This window comes from Cherax quadricarinatus, chromosome 98 (assembly GCF_038502225.1).
Source record: "Cherax quadricarinatus isolate ZL_2023a chromosome 98, ASM3850222v1, whole genome shotgun sequence".
NCBI lineage: Eukaryota > Metazoa > Arthropoda > Malacostraca > Decapoda > Parastacidae > Cherax > Cherax quadricarinatus.
The window spans coordinates 11,196,124-11,219,739 of NC_091389.1; the positions used below are offsets into that span (position 1 = coordinate 11,196,124).

The 23,616-nt window shown below is 45.8% G+C and overlaps 1 pseudogene; it reads left to right on the forward strand.

The window, feature by feature from the left end:
• The window catches only part of LOC128703454 (alpha-aminoadipic semialdehyde synthase, mitochondrial-like), a 32,635-nt pseudogene extending 10,373 nt beyond the window's left edge, over positions 1–22,262 (forward strand).
• The last annotated feature ends 1,354 nt before the right edge of the window (positions 22,263–23,616 follow it).

Consider the following 23,616-nt stretch of genomic DNA (forward strand, 5'->3'; position numbering starts at 1 on the left):
GACCTCGATGACGCACTGACTTTCTTGGGTTATCCTGGGTGGCTAACCCTCCGGGGTTAAAAATCCGAACAAAATCTTATCTTATCTTACCATGCACCTAAAACTAGAGCATTATGGGGTCAGAGGACACACTCTTCTTTCAATACACCGGCTGTATCCCAACGAGGCGGGGCGGCCCAAAAGGAAAAACAGAAGTTTCTCCTTTCACATTTAGTAACATATACAGAAGAGGTTACTAGCCCCTTGCTCCTGGCATTTTAGTTCCCTCTTACAACACGCATGGCTTACAGAGGAAGAATTCTGTTCCACTTCCCTATGGAGGAGGACACTCTCTCACATAAAATCTTATCTTAGTGAAGACTTCTTTCTTTCTTTCAATATATTGGCTGTATCCCAAAAGGCAGGGTGACCCAAAAAGAAAAATGAAAGTTTCTCTTTTAAATTTAGTAATTTATACGGGAGAAAGGGTTACTAGCCCCTTGCTCCCGGCATTTTAGTTGATTCTTACAACACGCATGGCTTGCGGAGGAAGAATTCTGTTCCACTTCCCCATGGAAATAAGAGGAAATAAACAAGAACAGGGACTAGAAAGAAAATAGAAGAATACCCAGAGGGGTGTATATATATATACTTGTACATGTATGTGTAGTGTGACCTAAGTGTAAGTAGAAGTAGCAAGACGTACCTGAAATCTTGCATGTTCATGAGACAGACAAAAGACACCAGCAATCCTACCGTCATGTAAAACAATTACAGGTTTTCGTTGTACACTCGCTTGGCAGGACGGTAGTACCTCCCTGGGCGGTTGCTGTCTACCAACCTACTACCTAGGCTTAGTGAAGACATTAGTATGTATTCATAAATGGCGTGACTTCCAATACTCAGCCTGTAGTTGTATTTATTGTTTGTGGTTCATGTATATTTGTCCTAGGTCCTCTACTCTTTCTTATTTACATCAATGACCTCCCAAATGCACATCCTGTACCTTTATAAAGTTGCTTGACAAGGTACATCCTGTACCATTATACTGACAAAGGTATATCTTGGACCATTATAAAGTCACTTAACAAAGGTACATCCTGGGCCACTATAAAAGTACATGAGGAAACAAATGCTCCCTAAATATTTCCTTTCCAAATTATTGACCAGTTACAAATTTTTGTCATTATTGTTTAGCATTTTAGTTGACAATTAGTGTTTTCTAATACGTAGAGGTTTTATGTACCAGTAAATGTAAGTTAGTGTACTTTAGGATAAACGGTTTTGTAAGTACATTATCCTTGTTTTATCGGTGTTTTATTAAGGTAGTAGGAAGGTAAACCAAGGGCTTTAAATACAGAAAGTTGCAAATAGTACTTAATTATTAAGGATGTGTATCTGTGTGCCTCTGACAAGACAGTGATGGTGTGAATGATGGTCAAAGTGTCTTCTTTTTTGGGTAACCTTGCCTTGTTGCTGTGTTTTTACTGAATCATCTTATATATAAAAAACCATCATTTGTTGTTTCTCAGGTGCTGTATAATCAGTACGAGTTTAGAGCTTCCCAATGACTCTGAAGGTAAGTCTGTCAGGCTGGATTATTAAAGGCTGAATGGCTTGCCTTGTGAAACTCTTATGTATTGAGAAGATCACTTTATTAACTATTGTAAAAAGTGTAGTGGCATTATTTTTTTTTTTTGTGTTTAAAGATTAATAACTTTGTCATCTCATAAGAATGGAATAATGTGAATTTGTAAAATACTTTTTTTGTTACATTTTGGACTACAGATGCTTATTGACTTATAGTGGGGTTATGTTCCCACAAAACCATCGAAAATATTTTGTCAGATATGAATGATATGATAAATAAGTCAATAAATAACTACTGTCACTGAATAATAATTAACTAAATACCAGTATTGAAAAGTCAGTAAATGAATACAAGTTATGGACTTGTTGCCTTCATATTGAGTAATTATCTCAAGTTTCACCTCCACAGTAATTGTTGCCACACCATCGTAAAGTTGAAATATCCCGAGTTGAACCATTGTAGGTTGAGGCGCACCTGTAGTGTATGGTATTGTGATAAAAGAATAGCCATTTATTGCAGGAATATTGCTCTAGTACATGTGTTTGACCACACTTTACATTTATTGCAGGAATACTGCTCTAGTACATGTGTTTGACCACACTTTACATTTATTGCAGGAATACTGCTCTAGTACATGTGTTTGACCACACTTTACATTTATTGCAGGAATACTGCTCTAGTACATGTGTTTGACCACACTTTACATTTTATCACAGGAATTTTTTTTGTACATATGTCAGCATAGTTGCTGATCCCCTGTATGTGTTGTATAGCTTATCTTAGTATCATAGTTAGTACCACCTATATGTTTTACATACATGACCCCTTTGCTAGGCCTAGTGACTAGTTTGTATGACATCACGTGATCCCGCATGAGTGCGTGGGCTGCGCTGCATTGGCCTCAGTTCCCGCATAGGTCTACGCCAGGCAAGACACAGCAGGTTGGGCTCTCCCCCTTCATACTCTGCTAATGTAAGTGTTACCATCCAACAAGTGTGTTTTACTCCCACCATCATATCTCCCATGAACTCCCACTACACATATTCAAAGTTAAAAAGGAGAATGATATATTTATTGTTTGTGGTTTATGTATATTTGTAAATACTGTAGGGGTTATACAACACCTGGCTTGGTTATACAAAACCTGGCTTGGTTATGCAATACCTGGTTTGCTTATGCAATATCTGGCTTGGTTGTGCAACACCTGGCTGAGCTATACAACACCTGGCTGGGCTATAAAATACCTGGCTGGGCTATACACCACCAGGCTTGGTTGTACACCACCTGGCTTGGTTGTACACCACCAGGCTTGGTTGTACACCACCTGGCTTGGTTGTACACCACCTGGCTTGGTTGTACACCACCTGGCTTGGTTATACACTACCTGGCTTGGTTATACACCACCTGGCTTGGTTATACACCACCTGGCTTGGTTATACACCACCTGGATTGGTTATACTCAAATGATCTCTACAGATTCAGCATTTTCCATAACTGTAACAATTTTCCTGGCTAGGATGTTCATCTCTGGAGTACTGTAGCCACAGTTCCCTTGTCCTCACATCTCTGGAGTACTGTAGCCACAGTTCCCTTGTCCTCACATCTCTGGAGTACTGTAGCCACAGCTCCCGTGTCCTCACATCTCTGGAGTATTGTAGCCACAGCTCCCGTGTCCTCACATCTCTGGAGTACTGTAGCCACAGTTCCCTTGTCCTCACATCTCTGGAGTACTGTAGCCACAGTTCCCTTGTCCTCACATCTCTGGAGTACTGTAGCCACAGTTCCCATGTCCTCACATCTCTGGAGTACTGTAGCCACAGTTCCCTTGTCCTCACATCTCTGGAGTACTGTAGCCACAGTTCCCGTGTCCTCACATCTCTGGAGTACTGTAGCCACAGTTCCCTTGTCCTCACATCTCTGGAGTATTGTAGCCACAGTTCCCGTGTCCTCACATCTCTGGAGTATTGTAGCCACAGTTCCCGTGTCCTCACATCTCTGGAGTACTGTAGCCACAGTTCCCGTGTCCTCACATCTCTGGAGTACTGTAGCCACAGTTCCCTTGTCCTCACATCTCTGGAGTACTGTAGCCACAGTTCCCGTGTCCTCACATCTCTGGAGTACTGTAGCCACAGTTCCCGTGTCCTCACATCTCTGGAGTACTGTAGCCACAGTTCCCGTGTCCTCACATCTCTGGAGTACTGTAGCCACAGTTCCCTTGTCCTCACATCTCTGGAGTATTGTAGCCACAGTTCCCGTGTCCTCACATCTCTGGAGTACTGTAGCCACAGTTCCCTTGTCCTCACATCTCTGGAGTACTGTAGCCACAGTTCCCGTGTCCTCACATCTCTGGAGTACTGTAGCCACAGTTCCCTTGTCCTCACATCTCTGGAGTACTGTAGCCACAGTTCCCGTGTCCTCACATCTCTGGAGTACTGTAGCCACAGTTCCCTTGTCCTCACATCTCTGGAGTATTGTAGCCACAGTTCCCGTGTCCTCACATCTCTGGAGTATTGTAGCCACAGTTCCCGTGTCCTCACATCTCTGGAGTACTGTAGCCACAGTTCCCTTGTCCTCACATCTCTGGAGTATTGTAGCCACAGTTCCCGTGTCCTCACATCTCTGGAGTATTGTAGCCACAGTTCCCGTGTCCTCACATCTCTGGAGTACTGTAGCCACAGCTCCCTTGTCCTCACATCTCTGGAGTATTGTAGCCACAGTTCCCTTGTCCTCACATCTCTGGAGTACTGTAGCCACAGTTCCCTTGTCCTCACATCTCTGGAGTACTGTAGCCACAGCTCCCTTGTCCTCACATCTCTGGAGTACTGTAGCCACAGTTCCCTTGTCCTCACATCTCTGGAGTATTGTAGCCACAGTTCCCTTGTCCTCACATCTCTGGAGTACTGTAGCCACAGTTCCCTTGTCCTCACATCTCTGGAGTACTGTAGCCACAGTTCCCTTGTCCTCACATCTCTGGAGTACTGTAGCCACAGTTCCCTTGTCCTCACATCTCTGGAGTACTGTAGCCACAGTTCCCTTGTCCTCACATCTCTGGAGTACTGTAGCCACAGTTCCCTTGTCCTCACATCTCTGGAGTACTGTAGCCACAGTTCCCTTGTCCTCACATCTCTGGAGTACTGTAGCCACAGTTCCCTTGTCCTCACATCTCTGGAGTACTGTAGCCACAGTTCCCTTGTCCTCACATCTCTGGAGTACTGTAGCCACAGTTCCCTTGTCCTCACATCTCTGGAGTACTGTAGCCACAGTTCCCTTGTCCTCACATCTCTGGAGTACTGTAGCCACAGTTCCCTTGTCCTCACATCTCTGGAGTACTGTAGCCACAGTTCCCTTGTCCTCACATCTCTGGAGTACTGTAGCCACAGTTCCCTTGTCCTCACATCTCTGGAGTACTGTAGCCACAGTTCCCTTGTCCTCACATCTCTGGAGTACTGTAGCCACAGTTCCCTTGTCCTCACATCTCTGGAGTACTGTAGCCACAGTGTAGCCACAGTTCCCTTGTCCTCACATCTCTGGAGTACTGTAGCCACAGTTCCCTTGTCCTCACATCTCTGGAGTACTGTAGCCACAGTTCCCTTGTCCTCACATCTCTGGAGTACTGTAGCCACAGTTCCCTTGTCCTCACATCTCTGGAGTACTGTAGCCACAGTTCCCTTGTCCTCACATCTCTGGAGTACTGTAGCCACAGTTCCCTTGTCCTCACATCTCTGGAGTACTGTAGCCACAGTTCCCTTGTCCTCACATCTCTGGAGTACTGTAGCCACAGTTCCCTTGTCCTCACATCTCTGGAGTACTGTAGCCACAGTTCCCTTGTCCTCACATCTCTGGAGTACTGTAGCCACAGTTCCCTTGTCCTCACATCTCTGGAGTACTGTAGCCACAGTTCCCTTGTCCTCACATCTCTGGAGTACTGTAGCCACAGTTCCCTTGTCCTCACATCTCTGGAGTACTGTAGCCACAGTTCCCTTGTCCTCACATCTCTGGAGTACTGTAGCCACAGTTCCCTTGTCCTCACATCTCTGGAGTACTGTAGCCACAGTTCCCTTGTCCTCACATCTCTGGAGTACTGTAGCCACAGTTCCCTTGTCCTCACATCTCTGGAGTACTGTAGCCACAGTTCCCTTGTCCTCACATCTCTGGAGTACTGTAGCCACAGTTCCCTTGTCCTCACATCTCTGGAGTACTGTAGCCACAGTTCCCTTGTCCTCACATCTCTGGAGTACTGTAGCCACAGTTCCCTTGTCCTCACATCTCTGGAGTACTGTAGCCACAGTTCCCTTGTCCTCACATCTCTGGAGTACTGTAGCCACAGTTCCCTTGTCCTCACATCTCTGGAGTACTGTAGCCACAGTTCCCTTGTCCTCACATCTCTGGAGTACTGTAGCCACAGTTCCCTTGTCCTCACATCTCTGGAGTACTGTAGCCACAGTTCCCTTGTCCTCACATCTCTGGAGTACTGTAGCCACAGTTCCCTTGTCCTCACATCTCTGGAGTACTGTAGCCACAGTTCCCTTGTCCTCACATCTCTGGAGTACTGTAGCCACAGTTCCCTTGTCCTCACATCTCTGGAGTACTGTAGCCACAGTTCCCTTGTCCTCACATCTCTGGAGTACTGTAGCCACAGTTCCCTTGTCCTCACATCTCTGGAGTACTGTAGCCACAGTTCCCTTGTCCTCACATCTCTGGAGTACTGTAGCCACAGTTCCCTTGTCCTCACATCTCTGGAGTACTGTAGCCACAGTTCCCTTGTCCTCACATCTCTGGAGTACTGTAGCCACAGTTCCCTTGTCCTCACATCTCTGGAGTACTGTAGCCACAGTTCCCTTGTCCTCACATCTCTGGAGTACTGTAGCCACAGTTCCCTTGTCCTCACATCTCTGGAGTACTGTAGCCACAGTTCCCTTGTCCTCACATCTCTGGAGTACTGTAGCCACAGTTCCCTTGTCCTCACATCTCTGGAGTACTGTAGCCACAGTTCCCTTGTCCTCACATCTCTGGAGTACTGTAGCCACAGTTCCCTTGTCCTCACATCTCTGGAGTACTGTAGCCACAGTTCCCTTGTCCTCACATCTCTGGAGTACTGTAGCCACAGTTCCCGTGTCCTCACATCTCTGGAGTACTGTAGCCACAGTTCCCTTGTCCTCACATCTCTGGAGTACTGTAGCCACAGTTCCTGTGTCCTCACATCTCTGGAGTACTGTAGCCACAGTTCCCGTGTCCTCACATCTCTGGAGTACTGTAGCCACAGTTCCCATGTCCTCACATCTCTGGAGTACTGTAGCCACAGTTCCTGTGTCCTCACATCTCTGGAGTACTGTAGCCACAGTTCCCGTGTCCTCACATCTCTGGAGTACTGTAGCCACAGTTCCCGTGTCCTCACATCTCTGGAGTACTGTAGCCACAGTTCCCGTGTCCTCACATCTCTGGAGTACTGTAGCCACAGTTCCCGTGTCCTCACATCTCTGGAGTACTGTAGCCACAGTTCCCTTGTCCTCACATCTCTGGAGTACTGTAGCCACAGTTCCTGTGTCCTCACATCTCTGGAGTACTGTAGCCACAGTTCCCGTGTCCTCACATCTCTGGAGTACTGTAGCCACAGTTCCCTGTGTCCTCACATCTCTGGAGTACTGTAGCCACAGTTCCCGTGTCCTCACATCTCTGGAGTACTGTAGCCACAGTTCCCTTGTCCTCACATCTCTGGAGTACTGTAGCCACAGTTCCTGTGTCCTCACATCTCTGGAGTACTGTAGCCACAGTTCCCGTGTCCTCACATCTCTGGAGTACTGTAGCCACAGTTCCCGTGTCCTCACATCTCTGGAGTACTGTAGCCACAGTTCCTGTGTCCTCACATCTCTGGAGTACTGTAGCCACAGTTCCCTTGTCCTCACATCTCTGGAGTACTGTAGCCACAGTTCCTGTGTCCTCACATCTCTGGAGTACTGTAGCCACAGTTCCCTTGTCCTCACATCTCTGGAGTACTGTAGCCACAGTTCCCGTGTCCTCACATCTCTGGAGTACTGTAGCCACAGTTCCCTTGTCCTCACATCTCTGGAGTACTGTAGCCACAGTTCCTGTGTCCTCACATCTCTGGAGTACTGTAGCCACAGTTCCCTTGTCCTCACATCTCTGGAGTACTGTAGCCACAGTTCCTGTGTCCTCACATCTCTGGAGTACTGTAGCCACAGTTCCTGTGTCCTCACATCTCTGGAGTACTGTAGCCACAGTTCCCTTGTCCTCACATCTCTGGAGTACTGTAGCCACAGTTCCCTTGTCCTCACATCTCCTGTAGCCACAGTTCCTTTGTCCTCACATCTCTGGAGTACTGTAGCCACAGTTCCCTTGTCCTCACATCTCTGGAGTACTGTAGCCACAGTTCCCTTGTCCTCACATCTCTGGAGTACTGTAGCCACAGTTCCCTTGTCCTCACATCTCTGGAGTACTGTAGCCACAGTTCCCTTGTCCTCACATCTCTGGAGTACTGTAGCCACAGTTCCCTTGTCCTCACATCTCTGGAGTACTGTAGCCACAGTTCCCTTGTCCTCACATCTCGGGAGTACTGTAGCCACAGTTCCCTTGTCCTCACATCTCTGGAGTACTGTAGCCACAGTTCCCTTGTCCTCACATCTCTGGAGTACTGTAGCCACAGTTCCCTTGTCCTCACATCTCTGGAGTGTAGCCACAGTTCCCTTGTCCTCACATCTCTGGAGTACTGTAGCCACAGTTCCCTTGTCCTCACATCTCTGGAGTACTGTAGCCACAGTTCCCTTGTCCTCACATCTCTGGAGTACTGTAGCCACAGTCCTCACATCTCCTGTAGCCACAGTTCCCTTGTCCTCACATCTCTGGAGTACTGTAGCCACAGTTCCCTTGTCCTCACATCTCTGGAGTACTGTAGCCACAGTTCCCTGTGTCCTCACATCTCTGGAGTACTGTAGCCACAGTTCCCTTGTCCTCACATCTCTGGAGTACTGTAGCCACAGTTCCCTTGTCCTCACATCTCTGGAGTACTGTAGCCACAGTTAGCCACAGTTCCCTTGTCCTCACATCTCTGGAGTACTGTAGCCACAGTTCCCTTGTCCTCACATCTCTGGAGTACTGTAGCCACAGTTCCCTGTGTCCTCACATCTCTGGAGTACTGTAGCCACAGTTCCCTTGTCCTCACATCTCTGGAGTACTGTAGCCACAGTTCCCTTGTCCTCACATCTCTGGAGTGTAGCCACAGTTCCCTTGTCCTCCCTGGAGTATTGTAGCCACAGTTCCCTTGTCCTCACATCTCTGGAGTACTGTAGCCACAGTTCCCTTGTCCTCACATCTCTGGAGTACTGTAGCCACAGTTCCCTTGTCCTCACATCTCTGGAGTCCTCACATCTCTGGAGTACTGTAGCCACAGTTCCCTTGTCCTCACATCTCTGGAGTACTGTAGCCACAGTTCCCTTGTCCTCACATCTCTGGAGTACTGTAGCCACAGTTCCCTTGTCCTCACATCTCTGGAGTATTGTAGCCACAGTTCCCTTGTCCTCACATCTCTGGAGTACTGTAGCCACAGTTCCCTTGTCCTCACATCTCTGGAGTACTGTAGCCACAGTTCCCTTGTCCTCACATCTCTGGAGTATTGTAGCCACAGTTCCCTTGTCCTCACATCTCTGGAGTACTGTAGCCACAGTTCCCTTGTCCTCACATCTCTGGAGTACTGTAGCCACAGTTCCCTTGTCCTCACATCTCTGGAGTATTGTAGCCACAGTTCCCTTGTCCTCACATCTCTGGAGTACTGTAGCCACAGTTCCCTTGTCCTCACATCTCTGGAGTACTGTAGCCACAGTTCCCTTGTCCTCACATCTCTGGAGTATTGTAGCCACAGTTCCCTTGTCCTCACATCTCTGGAGTACTGTAGCCACAGTTCCCTTGTCCTCACATCTCTGGAGTATTGTAGCCACAGTTCCCTTGTCCTCACATCTCTGGAGTACTGTAGCCACAGTTCCCTTGTCCTCACATCTCTGGAGTACTGTAGCCACAGTTCCCTTGTCCTCACATCTCTGGAGTCCTCACATCTCTGGAGTACTATACTGTAGCCACAGTTCCCTTGTCCTCACATCTCTGGAGTACTGTAGCCACAGCTCCCTTGTCCTCACATCTCTGGAGTACTGTAGCCACAGTTCCCTTGTCCTCACATCTCTGGAGTATTGTAGCCACAGTTCCCTTGTCCTCACATCTCTGGAGTACTGTAGCCACAGTTCCCTTGTCCTCACATCTCTGGAGTACTGTAGCCACAGTTCCCTTGTCCTCACATCTCTGGAGTATTGTAGCCACAGTTCCCTTGTCCTCACATCTCTGGAGTACTGTAGCCACAGTTCCCTTGTCCTCACATCTCTGGAGTACTGTAGCCACAGTTCCCTTGTCCTCACATCTCTGGAGTACTGTAGCCACAGTTCCCTTGTCCTCACATCTCTGGAGTATTGTAGCCATCTCTGGAGTACGGGAGCCACAGGTCCCTTGTCCTCACATCTCTGGAGTACTGTAGCCACAGTTCCCTTGTCCTCACATCTCTGGAGTACTGTAGCCACAGTTCCCTTGTCCTCACATCTCTGGAGTACTGTAGCCACAGTTCCCTTGTCCTCACATCTCTGGAGTACTGTAGCCACAGTTCCCTTGTCCTCACATCTCTGGAGTACTGTAGCCACAGTTCCCTTGTCCTCACATCTCTGGAGTATTGTAGCCACAGTTCCCTTGTCCTCACATCTCTGGAGTACTGTAGCCACAGTTCCCTTGTCCTCACATCTCTGGAGTACTGTAGCCACAGTTCCCTTGTCCTCACATCTCTGGAGTATTGTAGCCACAGTTCCCTTGTCCTCACATCTCTGGAGTATTGTAGCCACAGTTCCCTTGTCCTCACATCTCTGGAGTACTGTAGCCACAGTTCCCTTGTCCTCACATCTCTGGAGTATTGTAGCCACAGTTCCCTTGTCCTCACATCTCTGGAGTATTGTAGCCACAGTTCCCTTGTCCTCACATCTCTGGAGTACTGTAGCCACAGTTCCCTTGTCCTCACATCTCTGGAGTACTGTAGCCACAGTTCCCTTGTCCTCACATCTCTGGAGTACTGTAGCCACAGTTCCCTTGTCCTCACATCTCTGGAGTACTGTAGCCACAGTTCCCTTGTCCTCACATCTCTGGAGTACTGTAGCCACAGTTCCCTTGTCCTCACATCTCTGGAGTACTGTAGCCACAGTTCCCTTGTCCTCACATCTCTGGAGTACTGTAGCCACAGTTCCTGTGTCCTCACATCTCTGGAGTACTGTAGCCACAGCTCCCTTGTCCTCACATCTCTGGAGTACTGTAGCCACAGTTCCCTTGTCCTCACATCTCTGGAGTATTGTAGCCACAGTTCCCTTGTCCTCACATCTCTGGAGTACTGTAGCCACAGTTCCCTTGTCCTCACATCTCTGGAGTACTGTAGCCACAGTTCCCTTGTCCTCACATCTCTGGAGTACTGTAGCCACAGTTCCCTTGTCCTCACATCTCTGGAGTACTGTAGCCACAGTTCCTGTGTCCTCACATCTCTGGAGTACTGTAGCCACAGTTCCCTTGTCCTCACATCTCTGGAGTACTGTAGCCACAGTTCCCTTGTCCTCACATCTCTGGAGTATTGTAGCCACAGTTCCCTTGTCCTCACATCTCTGGAGTACTGTAGCCACAGTTCCCTTGTCCTCACATCTCTGGAGTACTGTAGCCACAGCTCCCTTGTCCTCACATCTCTGGAGTACTGTAGCCACAGTTCCCTTGTCCTCACATCTCTGGAGTACTGTAGCCACAGTTCCTGTGTTCTCACATCTCTGGAGTACTGTAGCCACAGCTCCCTTGTCCTCACATCTCTGGAGTACTGTAGCCACAGTTCCCTTGTCCTCACATCTCTGGAGTACTGTAGCCACAGTTCCTGTGTCCTCACATCTCTGGAGTACTGTAGCCACAGCTCCCTTGTCCTCACATCTCTGGAGTACTGTAGCCACAGTTCCCTTGTCCTCACATCTCTGGAGTACTGTAGCCACAGTTCCTGTGTCCTCACATCTCTGGAGTACTGTAGCCACAGTTCCCGTGTCCTCACATCTCTGGAGTACTGTAGCCACAGTTCCCTTGTCCTCACATCTCTGGAGTACTGTAGCCACAGTTCCTGTGTCCTCACATCTCTGGAGTACTGTAGCCACAGTTCCCTTGTCCTCACATCTCTGGAGTACTGTAGCCACAGTTCCCTTGTCCTCACATCTCTGGAGTACTGTAGCCACAGTTCCTGTGTCCTCACATCTCTGGAGTACTGTAGCCACAGCTCCCTTGTCCTCACATCTCTGGAGTACTGTAGCCACAGCTCCCTTGTCCTCACATCTCTGGAGTACTGTAGCCACAGTTCCCTTGTCCTCACATCTCTGGAGTACTGTAGCCACAGTTCCCTTGTCCTCACATCTCTGGAGTACTGTAGCCACAGCTCCCTTGTCCTCACATCTCTGGAGTACTGTAGCCACAGTTCCCTTGTCCTCACATCTCTGGAGTACTGTAGCCACAGTTCCCTTGTCCTCACATCTCTGGAGTACTGTAGCCACAGCTCCCTTGTCCTCACATCTCTGGAGTACTGTAGCCACAGCTCCCTTGTCCTCACATCTCTGGAGTACTGTAGCCACAGCTCCCTTGTCCTCACATCTCTGGAGTACTGTAGCCACAGCTCCCTTGTCCTCACATCTCTGGAGTACTGTAGCCACAGCTCCCTTGTCCTCACATCTCTGGAGTACTGTAGCCACAGTTCCCTTGTCCTCACATCAAACAAGCAAAGGTTATTGTCTGCTAGATGGTCTGTATACAAGATCAAATGAATAATAGATCTTCGATTATGCAGCATCCTTGGCTGGGGTTGAACAAGACTCAAAAACACCATAGTTACAGCATCCTTGGCTGGGGTTGAACAAGACTCAAAAACACGATAGTTACATCTTTTTTTTTTTTGATGTTCTGGTGTTGTTAGTGTTAGCAAAATAGGATTAATCAGGGGATTCAGAGAACCTGGTTAGTGGGACTTCGAGTTCTGGAAGTGGGAAGTACAGTACCTGTACTCTGAAGGATGGGTGAGGATGTTACAGTTCTGGCAGTGGGAAGTACAGTACCTGTACTCTGAAGGATGGGTGAGGATGTTACATTTCTGGCAGTGGGAAGTACAGTACCTGTACTCTGAAGGATGAGTGAGGATGTTACAGTTCTGGAGGTGGGAAGTACAGTACCTGCACTCTGAAGGATGAGTGAGGATGTTACAGTTCTGGCAGTGGGAAGTACAGTACCTGTACTCTGAAGGATGGGTGAGGATGTTACAGTTCTGGCAGTGGGAAGTACAGTACCTGTACTCTGAAGGATGAGTGAGGATGTTACAGTTCTGGAAGTGGGAAGTATAGTACCTGCACTCTGAAGGATGGGTGAGGATGTTACAGTTCTGGCAGTGGGAAGTACAGTACCTGTACTCTGAAGGATGGGTGAGGATGTTACAGTTCTGGCAGTGGGAAGTACAGTACCTGTACTCTGAAGGATGAGTGAGGATGTTACAGTTCTGGAGGTGGGAAGTATAGTACCTGCACTCTGAAGGATGGGTGAGGATGTTACAGTTCTGGAAGTGGGAAGTATAGTACCTGTACTCTGAAGGATGAGTGAGGATGTTACAGTTCTGGCGGTGGGAAGTATAGTACCTGTACTCTGAAGGATGAGTGAGGATGTTACAGTTCTGGAGGTGGGAAGTACAGTACCTGCACTCTGAAGGATGAGTGAGGATGTTACAGTACTGGAGGTAGGAAGTACAGTACCTGCACTCTGAAGGATGAGTGAGGATGTTACAGTACTGGAGGTGGGTAGTACAGTACCTGCACTCTGAAGGATGAGTGAGGATGTTACAGTACTGGAGGTAGGAAGTACAGTACCTGCACTCTGAAGGATGAGTGAGGATGTTACAGTTCTGGAGGTAGGAAGTACAGTACCTGCACTCTGAAGGATGAGTGAGGATGTTACAGTACTGGAGGTGGGAAGTATAGTACCTGTACTCTGAAGGATGGGTGAGGATGTTACAGTTCTGGAGGTGGGAAGTACAGTACCTGCACTCTGAAGGATGAGTGAGGATGTTACAGTACTGGAGGTGGGTAGTACAGTACCTGCACTCTGAAGGATGAGTGAGGATGTTACAGTACTGGAGGTAGGAAGTACAGTACCTGCACTCTGAAGGATGAGTGAGGATGTTACAGTTCTGGAGGTGGGAAGTACAGTACCTGCACTCTGAAGGATGAGTGAGGATGTTACAGTTCTGGAGGTAGGAAGTACAGTACCTGCACTCTGAAGGATGAGTGAGGATGTTACAGTTCTGGAGGTAGGAAGTACAGTACCTGCACTCTGAAGGATGAGTGAGGATGTTACAGTTCTGGCGGTGGGAAGTACAGTACCTGCACTCTGAAGGATGAGTGAGGATGTTACAGTTCTGGAGGTAGGAAGTACAGTACCTGCACTCTGAAGGATGAGTGAGAATGTTACAGTTCTGGAGGTGGGAAGTACAGTACCTGCACTCTGAAGGATGGGTGAGGATGTTACAGTTCGAAGGGTCACATTAACTGTGATGTTACATTACTTCTGACAAGACAGCTATTGAATGAATGATGGTGAATGTCTTTCCTCTTTTATTTCATTGCCCCATCATGGTGGGAGACAACTGATATGTAAAAAAATATATTGTTTTTCTGGATTATTTTTCAGGTCTCTATTAAAAACTGCTGCACAGTTTTGAATTTCAGATGACCAATTGCTGGATAATCAATGATGTATTTATTTAGCCACACAGTTATGTGCATGATAATGTGTATACATGTGTAGGATGAGGATCTTCCATATATTAAGCTTTACTGGGCATCAACATGACACTGTATATCTCTGAATTCATATAGGTAACGAATAACAGTATTTTTATGCCTTTCTCATAATTCAGTGTTATACAACAGCATTGTACAATCAGTACCATTTTGTGATGTAGTGCTTGTGAGGTCACTAAGGGAGACCTAATTCCAGTAAATTGTCACACACCTTGCCTTGGCAAATAGTTGTCAGACATGCCTCTCGGCTTAAGTCAGGTCTTTTTTTCTTGAACTTGTGTCAGGTTGTAACATGTGGTCTATGCCTTGTGGGGAAGGGGGGTGCTTTAAGGACCATATAAGCTCAAGGAAACAGCTAGAGAGGGAGGTTGGTGACAGGTCCGGTGAATGGGAGCCCTGGACAGCTGTGTGTTTAGTGGACCACGCATTGCGAATCTCGGGTCAGCTGGTCGGTGAATTAAGAGTACAAGTCTGTGTTACTGATAACATCTACCCTTTCCCTGGTAATAAGTCTCATTGGTCAGTTGTGTAATTTTCCGTCAGGATATGTTGTATTCTCGCTCTTTATGTTATTAAGTAAACTATAGCCATAGTTCCCATTTTTATTTGTACCCTCTTATGCCATTCCTATTCTGTTAAGCACTGGGATAATACAGAAGACATGTTCACTTGCTGGGATACCTCAGGCAGAGTGAGTAAAGGTCTCACAATTTTCAGAAGTTTTTCAATGTGTCAGCCATATCCCACTGAGGCAGGGCGACCTAAAAAGAAAAACAAGTCTTTTTTTATATTTAGTGATGTATACAGGAGAAGGGGTTACTAGCCCCTTGCTACTGGCATTCCTCTTCAAGGGGGGCTCCTTGGCATGGTGAAGAGGCTCTTGGTCTGAGGAATTAGACCTGTTGGTCTCCTTCCTCAGACCAAACCTAATTACCCCCCAATCCCCCTTTTCCTATCCCATCCTCCCCTTTTTCCTTTCCTCCTCCCCCCATCCCTCCCTTATTCCCTTCCTCTTTTTGGCCTTTGGGATTCTTTCCACAGGCTTACTGGTTCCTAGGTAGGGGGAAGGGCACCGGGGTCAATCTCATTCCGTTGAGGTTCTTGCGGTGGTGTAGTTTGCTGTGGAATCTGGATCGCCTGGGGATATCCAATTCCCTCTCTGGTCTTCTGGGGGGTGGCTTTGGGTGTCTTTTGGGTGACGGGTGTATCTCTGGAGGCCGCCTTTCGGATTCCAGGGGTGGTGGCCAAAGGAGGTATGCTTTGTGGCAGATATCCGGCCGCCCTCTCTTTGGTCCACTGAGGTAGCTCGGCAGATGTGAGGTTGCTATCCTGGATTGCTGGTTTACTGGCATGAAGGGTAGGGTATGGCACGGGTTCCATGCCGCATCTGCACTACTTGCGGTGTTGAGGTCTTCTTGGGCGCGGAGAGTGATTTCCCGCCCTTTCATTCCTCCTAGGAACTATTCCCCGTTCCCTTTTTTTTCTTTTTTTTTTTTTTTTTTTTTTCTTAAAAAGAAAGAAGTAACCTAGCATGCAGTTGATCGTGTTTCCAATTGGGCCACCATGCACGGGTTTAAATTTTCCAGTACCAAAACTCACCAAATTACTTTCACTAGACGCTCTGTCAGCTCCGATCATCCTTTGTACCTCTATGGCTCCTGTATCCCTGAATGTGATAGTCAGGTTTCTAGGCCTTCTCTTTGACCATAGGTTATCCTGGAAACCTCACGTTACCTCTCTGAAGGCAACTTGTCACAACCGGCTGAACCTTCTTAAAACCCTTGCTCATCTTTCATGGGGAGCTGATCGTCGAACTCTCCTTCGCCTACATTCAGCCCTCATTTTATCGAAACTTGATTATGGTGACCAGATCTGTTCAGTGGCCTCTCCTGCTACTCTCTCTAGCCTCAACCCCATCCATCACCAAGGATTACATTTATCTTGGTGCTTTTTGCTCTTTCCCTGTTGAGAGCCTCTATGCAGAAGCGAATGTTCCATCCTTGTCTGTACGCTCTCACAATCTCCGCAATCCTTCAATTTATAGAATGGTCACCGATATTAGTAGACATTATTTGTTCACCGCCCCTGTTTGCTCCGTCCCTTCTCTCTTCGCCTACATTCGCTCTTGTCTTCCCTTCAGTTATCACCTTTATATGTTCATGTAGCATCTCACTTTTCCCTACCCCCCTGGGAAGGTCCAGCTGTTCGGGTCTGTTCTTTCTCACTCCCTTGCTCGAAACTGCCCAACTGCCTACGGTGGCTTCCCGCTCTCTTTTTCTTGACCACTTCCACTCTCATTCTCATGCCATCGCAGTGCACACAGATGGCTCTAAGTCTTCTGACGGCGTCGGATTCGCAGCAGTGTTTCCGGACAGCGTCATGCGAGGGCATTTACTATCTTCGGCTAGCATTTTTACTGCTGAATTGTATGCCATTCTTGCAGCACTTATTCGTATTGCATCTATGCCTGTGTCATCATTTGTGGTTGTCTCAGACTCCCTTAGTGCTCTACAGCCTATACGGAAATTTGATACACCTCACCCCCTAGTTCTCCGTATCCAACTTTGGCTATGCCGTATCTCTACCAAGCATAAAGATATTGTTTTTTTTGTTGGGTCCCTGGTCATGTTGATGTACAGGGCAATGAACAGGCAGACACTGCTGTGCGATCAGCAGTACATGACCTACCAATTTCATATAGAGGTGTTCAGTTTCCAGACTATTTTACTGTAATAGCTACCCACCTTCACACCCATTGGCAACAACGTTGGTTAACTCTGCTCGGTAACAAACTTCATTCTATTAAACCGAGCATAGGTTACTGGCCATCTTCTTGTCATCAGCGTCGAGGTTGGGAGACTACTTTCTCCCGCCTTCGCGTTGGCCACACTTACTCATGGGTATCTCATGGAGAGGCACCCTGTTCCTCTCTGTGAGCAGTGTCAAGTTCCAGTATCAATTAGCCACATTCTGTTAGACTGCCCTCTCTATCAACGAGCACGCAGAATTTACCTCCAACGTCGTCTCCGCTCTACTACTCTCTCTTTACCTTCCCTTCTTGCTGATGGACCCTCCTTTAATCCTGACTCTCTCATTGACTTCTTGACAATGACTGATTTACTCCACAAACTCTGATAATGATACCTTTCACACTCCCCTCAGCCCTTTCTACCTCAATCTCTTGTTGCCCTCTACCCTTTCACCATGCACTGCCCCGCTGTTCTTCGTAACCTATTACTCATCCATCTCCCTTTTGCCACCTGATACCCTCGCTTCCTTCCTGCCCTGCAGCACTGTATAGCCCTTATGGTTTAGTGCTTCTTTTTTATTATAATAATGCTATTGGCATTTTAGTAGCCTCTTATGGCATGCATGACTTTCAGAGGAAAAATTCTTTTCTTATGCTTAGATGATGGCACAACAGTGTGGTACAGTTGTCTTAGGCATGGAACAATGATGTATAAAGCCAGGATTACCTATACATTTATCATTTACAGGTCATAGTAATGGTATAGACATGTACAATATAGTACAGTACAGTGGTACCTTGGGATACAAAATTCCAGAAGGCTGTTCGAGTGCCGATACTGAACAAATTTGTTCTCATAAGGAATAATGTAAATTAGACCCCCAAAAATACACTTACAAAAGCACTTGCATAAATACACTTGCATAATTGTTCGAGTTTTGAGCTGTTTGTATCCCGAAGTACCACTGTATGATGTTTGTATCCCGAAGTACCACTGTATAATGTTTGTATCCCGAGGTACCACTGTAGTACCTTATTTTGGTTAGTGTGGATCTAGTGGGCCCAGAGATTTTAATATCAATATTATATAATATTAATTATGAGGTGTGTATATAACAGTGGTGTTAATATGTCAGGGAGATTACAACACCCAAAACATTTATTATAAAACTACAATAATCATCATCACAAACTGCAGAGAGAATCCCATGACAAACTTCCATACATCCAAAGGACAAAGTAAAGCAATATGGAAAAATAGACACAAATAAAGTATAATGTGATCCTTTATTGACTATGTTTAACACACACACAGTGGCTTTATCAAGATGTGGTTCAAGATGGGTTTGTGACACTGTGGCTTTATCAAGATGTGTTTGTGACACTGTGGCTTTATCAAGATGTGTTTGTGACACAGTGGCTTTATCAAGATGTGTTTGTGACACTGTGGCTTTATCAAGATGTGTTTGTGACACTGTGGCTTTATCAAGATGTGTTTGTGACACTGTGGCTTTATCAAGATGTGTTTGTGACACTGTGGCTTTATCAAGATGTGTTTGTGACACTGTGGCTTTATCAAGATGTGTTTGTGACACTGTGGCTTTATCAAGATGTGTTTGTGACACTGTGGCTTTATCAAGATGGGTTTGTGACACAGTGGCTTTATCAAGATGGGTTTGTGACACTGTGGCTTTATCAAGATGTGTTTTTGTGGCTTTATCAAGATGTGCTTGTATCAATCAAGATGTGTCTGTGACACTGTGGCTTTATCAAGATGGGTTTGTGACACAGTGGCTTTATCAAGATGTGTTTGTGTGGCTTTATCAAGATGGGTTTGTGACACTGTGGCTTTATCAAGATGGGTTTGTGACACAGTGGCTTTATCAAGATGTGTTTGTGACACTGTGGCTTTATCAAGATGTGTTTGTGACACTGTGGCTTTATCAAGATGTGTCTGTGACACTGTGGCTTTATCAAGATGGGTTTGTGACACAGTGGCTTTATCAAGATGTGCTTGTGACACTGTGGCTTTATCAAGATGTGTCTGTGACACTGTGGCTTTATCAAGATGGGTTTGTGACACAGTGGCTTTATCAAGATGTGCTTGTGACACTGTGGCTTTATCAAGATGTGTTTGTGACACTGTGGCTTTATCAAGATGTGTTTGTGACACTGTGGCTTTATCAAGATGTGTCTGTGACACTGTGGCTTTATCAAGATGGGTTTGTGACACAGTGGCTTTATCAAGATGTGTCTGTGACACTGTGGCTTTATCAAGATGTGTTTGTGACACAGTGGCTTTATCAAGATGTGTCTGTGACACTGTGGCTTTATCAAGATGGGTTTGTGACACAGTGGCTTTATCAAGATGTGCTTGTGACACTGTGGCTTTATCAAGATGTGTCTGTGACACTGTGGCTTTATCAAGATGTGTTTGTGACACTGTGGCTTTATCAAGATGTGCTTGTGACACTGTGGCTTTATCAAGATGTGTCTGTGACACAGTGGCTTTATCAAGATGGGTTTGTGACACTGTGGCTTTATCAAGATGTGCTTGTGACACTGTGGCTTTATCAAGATGTGCTTGTGACACTGTGGCTTTATCAAGATGTGCTTGTGACACTGTGGCTTTATCAAGATGTGTTTGTGACACTGTGGCTTTATCAAGATGTGTTTGTGACACTGTGGCTTTATCAAGATGTGCTTGTGACACTGTGGCTTTATCAAGATGTGTTTGTGACACTGTGGCTTTATCAAGATGTGTTTGTGACACTGTGGCTTTATCAAGATGTGTTTGACACTGTGGCTTTATCAAGATGTGTTTGTGACACTGTGGCTTTATCAAGATGTGTTTGTGACACTGTGGCTTTATCAAGATGTGTTTGTGACACTGTGGCTTTATCAAGATGTGTTTGTGACACTGTGGCTTTATCAAGATGTGTTTGTGACACTGTGGCTTTATCAAGATGTGTTTGTGACACTGTGGCTTTATCAAGATGTGTTTGTGACACTGTGGCTTTATCAAGATGTGTTTGTGACACTGTGGCTTTATCAAGATGTGTTTGTGACACTGTGGCTTTATCAAGATGTGTTTGTGACACTGTGGCTTTATCAAGATGTGTTTGTGACACTGTGGCTTTATCAAGATGTGTTTCTGACACTGTGGCTTTGTCAAGATGTGTTTGTGACACTTTATCAAGATGTGTTTGTGACACAGTGCAAAGTCGCTGTTTTATTCCAAAAAAACGGTCGAAGTTTTTTTTTCTCATTATGCACTGTGTGCTGCAGGATTTTTTTTATACTGTGCACACTGACCACATAGACCCATTCTTTCATATGTAGGCCTACCAGCTTTCTCCCACTAGATTTGAGGGCGCTAGAATTTAGGCGTACTAGTACGTCAAAAACCCTGGGTCGTAAGCCGTACTAGTACGTCCGAAACCCTCAAAGGGTTAAGCATGACCTACCACCGCTGACTATGCCTTCATCTGCTGCACCTCCCTCACCTGACACCGGTATATAAGCACCAATCTTCCTGCCTGTGCTTCACAGTCTTCACGACTACGGTGATCATCAACTCCAAGTCTGAGGGACTGATTACCTCGTCTTTTGTATGTAGTTCTACAGTCTTCACATGATGTCGCTCTTGAAAAATAAACATAAATGCAGCATAATAAGATCCTTTATTGACTACATTTTGCCCACACACTGACTACGTTTCGTCCACACAGTGGGTTTTATCGTCAAAAACAGATCTGTTTGTGGCTTGATAAAACCCACTGTTGTCATTAAAGGATCACATTATTCTGCATTCGTGTTTATTTTTGCATCATGTTGACATTTTTTACCATTTATCTCTATTATGTCCTTGTACTGATAAAGCCAAGATAGAGTAAAGACTTGTAGGTTGACAGAGAAGCCTTTCCCAACAGAGACAGTGCTGCAATGAACTGATTAACTCTTCAAGTGGAGTTAGAAACTGTGCTGAAGCTGGTCCTTGTTTTATGCTGGTGTAAATAGATGCTGGGGTTAGCTTACCAATTCCAAATTATATTATTCAAGTTTTTATACATTCTGGTAGTAGGTTGGTAGACAGCAACTGCCCAGGAGGTACTACTGTCCTGCCAGATGCTTGTAAAATGGAAGCCTGTAATTGTTTTACATGATGGTAGAATTGCTGGTGTCGTTTTTCTCATAAATATGCAAGGTTTCAGGTATGTCTTGCTACTTCTGCTTACACTTATGTCACACTACACTTGCATACAAACATATATATACACACACCCCTCTGGGTTTTCTGCTATTTTCTTACTAGTTCTTGTTCTTTTTTATTTCCTTTTATCTCCATGGGAAAGTAGAACAGAATTCTTCCTCCATAAGTCATGCGTGTCGTAAGAGGCGACTAAAATGCCTGGAGCAAGGAGCTAGTAACCCCTTCTTTTGTATATATTACTAAATTTAAAAGGAGAAACCTTCGTTTTTCCTTTTGGGTGACCCTGCCTTGGTGGGATATGACCGGTTTGTTGATATTTGATGATTTATACATTCTGAATTTTCAGAGCCTTAAGGATGCCTAAAGGATATATTTGGGAGTCAGCGCCCCCAACTGTCCTGCCACACACCCAGCTGCATCAACTGATCAGGGACATACTTTAAGCACCTTCGAAGTTCCTGTGTGAAGACAGCCAGGGATCAAAGCGCTTTTGGAGTTCCTGATGGAAGACAGCCCTTGTGTGACCCCTGCTTTTCAATGGGATCATTTTGCACCACCTACCCAGCAGTCCCTTGCTTTCATAGGGAGGGATTTCTGAATGCAGATTTGGAACCAGTCCCTAGAATCTTGCAGGTGTAAAGTACATATCTTTTTGGTTCTCATTCCAAGGAGCACAGGTAAAGGAATTTCAAATATAGACGAGATGGTATTATAAGTTATTCACTGGGTCTGAAGTGAAGACCAGAGATTCTGTGATTTAAATTTCCCACTGTAAATGTGAGCTAAGATGATACAAGCATTGTGCTATTGTATGTTGTAATATTGTATTAGGCTTTGCAATATTGTTCCTTACTACTAACCTGGGAGGTGATTCATACTTTATAGATGAACCTGATAACCTGTCATGCACTGTATGACTTTCAGTGTTCTCTCTCTTTTATCTTTTGATCTCTCCTTCTCTCTAGGGAGCTGCCTTGATGCCAGTGATGGGTTTTTGATCCAAAATAGTAGTTATTTCCTCTCCTTAGATCTGACCTGATTGCTTCCCAATTTCCACGCACAGTTTTCTGTCTTGTCCAGAAGTGATAGATAAGATGGGGAGGGGGGGGGTAAGGCAAGCCAGGAGAGTGCCGTGTACTCAAGGCGAGTGAGAGTACACCAGTGCCACATTCAAAGCTTTGCAGCCTCTCTTCTTGAACAGGTGTGAGGCACAGTTTCATACTGTTATCTTGGCTGCCATGCTGTAGGTACCAAAAACAAATGTTTATAATCATAAACATTTGCTGTGGTGTAGTAGCTTTCTCATTGTGGTGTAGTAGCTTTCTCATTGTGGTGTAGTAGCTTTCTCATTGTGGTGTAGTAGCTTTCTCATTGTGGTGTAGTAGCTTTCTCATTGTGGTGTAGTAGCTTTCTCATTGTGGTGTAGTAGCTTTCTCATTGTGGTGTAGTAGCTTTCTCATTGTGGTGTAGTAGCTTTCTCATTGTGGTGTAGTAGCTTTCTCATTGTGGTGTAGTAGCTTTCTCATTGTGGTGTAGTAGCTTTCTCATTGTGGTGTAGTAGCTTTCTCATTGTGGTGTAGTAGCTTTCTCATTGTGGTGTAGTAGCTTTCTCATTGTGGTGTAGTAGCTTTCTCATTGTGGTGTAGTAGCTTTCTCATTGTGGTGTAGTAGCTTTCTCATTGTGGTGTAGTAGCTTTCTCATTGTGGTGTAGTAGCTAGTAGCTTTCTCATTGTGGTGTAGTAGCTTTCTCATTGTGGTGTAGTAGCTTTCTCATTGTGGTGTAGTAGCTTTCTCATTGTGGTGTAGTAGCTTTCTCATTGTGGTGTAGTAGCTTTCTCATTGTGGTGTAGTAGCTGTCTTCTCACTGTTTTGTGGTGTAAAAGCTGTTCTCTCCCTTTTCTGTGGTGTAGTAGCTGTCTTTCACCATCTTGTGGTATAGAAACTGTCCTCTCCCTAATTAACAAAAAAAGCACAATACCGTGACTGGAACAATACACAAATAACCCGCACATTCAAATTCAAAGTTTATTCTCTATAAGGATTACAATGCTGAGTTTACAGAAATTTGGTTATTGTTTGGTTTACATGTAGTAAAATTGAGATTACAGAGTGTACCACTAGAACGCTTAGCATGGCTAGGCATTTCGGGCATACTTAGTTTTATTCTTAATTGTAAAATATTACAAAATATTA